At 37.3% G+C, this 2,110-nt stretch overlaps 3 non-coding genes across 3 annotated transcripts; 2 read left to right on the top strand and 1 right to left on the bottom strand.

The window, feature by feature from the left end:
* Positions 1-301: 301 nt before the first annotated feature.
* On the bottom strand, positions 302-374 carry trnar-acg. The gene has a single exon. It is a non-coding gene; the product is annotated as a tRNA-Arg (tRNA).
* Positions 375-1,110: 736 nt separating this feature from the next.
* Positions 1,111-1,183, top strand: trnar-acg. Its single transcript has one exon. It is a non-coding gene; the product is annotated as a tRNA-Arg (tRNA).
* A 326-nt stretch (positions 1,184-1,509) lies between these two features.
* trnar-acg lies at positions 1,510-1,582 on the top strand. Its single transcript has one exon. It is a non-coding gene; the product is annotated as a tRNA-Arg (tRNA).
* The last annotated feature ends 528 nt before the right edge of the window (positions 1,583-2,110 follow it).

Here is a 2,110-nt window from a genome sequence, read left to right as displayed (position 1 = left end):
CTGGCACGAGGTGTATGAGATAATGATACATCCGTGTTATATCGACTGTCGTTTTCCGGCCATGCGAGGATAAAGTAAGTTACATTTTGTCATACATTCATAATACTGATTGCAAATCGTAACAGCAAACATAAGGTTTTAAAACAGTATTTGCACAATATCTGTTTGAATTATTTAAAGTTACCATTCATTAAACTGTGTGTCTGTGTGCGAAAATCTAGGTTTTGTAGATAACCTTGGCGATTGGTCAATATTCTTTAAGACACGCGGATGTACGTTTAATATGTTTTGAAAAATAACACGATCCTGCCAGGACTCGAACCTGGAATCTCCTGATTCGTAGTCAGGCGCCTTATCCATTGGGCCACAGGACCGATACACATAAAAGCACATATACTTATCTCATGTATTAGAGCTTACTTATAACAGGAAGGAAGTTATTAAAAAAAATGAAAAAAAATTCTGCAGTGATCCACTCCAAGAAATTGACCAGACTTATCCCTTGGTTTTATTGATACCAAGGTAAAATAGTATAAAAGAATAAATGAATGTAACTTGCTTTTATATTCAAACGTGCCCGGAAAACGGCAGTCGTTATAACACAGGTATTCTGCTTCATACATCTCGTGCCGGCTGACGAGTTACCATGTAACTTTGTTGGTACCGTTTCATTTCTATGTTGTTTGGCGGACAATTTGGACAACCTATATTAATGACTACTGGGTCGGAGCAAATTAAGTGTCTTGGGAAATGTTTTAAAACGTAATTCCGGAATATTTGTTTTTTATTGATTATTTAAAGTTAACATTTATTAGGGACTCTTTAATCATAATGCTTATGCTCTCTTGTTTAATAGTTTTCCGTTGTTATGCCCGCCCGTGATGCCCCCAAACAACATTATTATTATTATATTTCGGTGCATTTACCCTTCCGGTTTTTGACACCGCATATACATGGCAGTAAATGTACAAAAAACTTGGCGGTAACGGGATAAAATTAGGATTTAGTCTACAAAGTTTGATCCAAACAACAGACGTTCCGACGTCCGCTAAGTTTCAAATAACTTTCTGGTGGAAGGATATATTATGAACATTCTAAACCAATTGCATCGGTCCTGTGGCCCAATGGATAAGGCGCCTGACTACGAATCAGGAGATTCCAGGTTCGAGTCCTGGCAGGATCATTTTTAAAATTAATTTTAAGGTTTATATTTCCAGATTTATCGATTGCCGAACTGACAGGTTAAGCGGACACCAGCAGAAATCTTGATACAGATTCCAAACTAAAGCTGGCAGATTCTGAAGTAGTGCAGCTTGTATGCCTATACATCTTTTTTAATATGAAGAAAATTAACATACAAAAATGATAATGTACTAGCCAAAACTTATATGAATGCAAAATTCATTTATGCCCGTTGTATATGCGATCGGGTCAGCGTTTTAAACAACTTCCTTCCTCTTATAATCAAGCACGCGTATTGTATGGTAATTATTGTTTTTTGGAAGTATCGGTCCTGTGGCCCAATGGATAAGGCGCCTGACTACGAATCAGGAGATTCCAGGTTCGAGTCCTGGCAGGATCGTTTAAATTTAAAAATTGTTTTCAAACCAAGCCAAGAATGTTGATAACTATATCAAAACTCCTCTGCGTTGAGTACGATTCATCTTTGGCAAACATTTTTACCGTCTGGGTCGTCCACACATGACGTTGTCAATTTATAAAAAAATCGTGGAAAATATTTAATTCTTCCATAGCAGGGTGGGAAAAGATGAGACACCTTCAGCTCGTAATATCCAAATATCTTGATCGTGTTTTAAACGATTACCAACGGTATATGGGAGTCGCAAGAATATGGTTTTACAATTCTATAAATGTACTTTGTTCACTACCAAATTGAACGAGAAAGCAGAATAAAAATGTACCCCCTATTTCCCCACCCTGCTATATAAACTATTCTGTGCAGTGAAATAACGATATAATTCTGTTGCTGTCTAGCCCGGAGGGTATGATTTAGCATAACTATGAACAATTCGGCTGAGCCTGCCGCAGTTCCGATGAAAGGCATTGAGATTGGCAGTTTATAAACCATCGAGAGTATAGATCTCTTTAT

The sequence above is a fragment of the Ciona intestinalis genome, chromosome 1 (genome assembly GCF_000224145.3).
Source record: "Ciona intestinalis chromosome 1, KH, whole genome shotgun sequence".
In the NCBI taxonomy this organism is placed as follows: Eukaryota; Metazoa; Chordata; class Ascidiacea; order Phlebobranchia; family Cionidae; genus Ciona; species Ciona intestinalis.
This window is presented reverse-complemented; position numbering and strand designations above follow the sequence as displayed.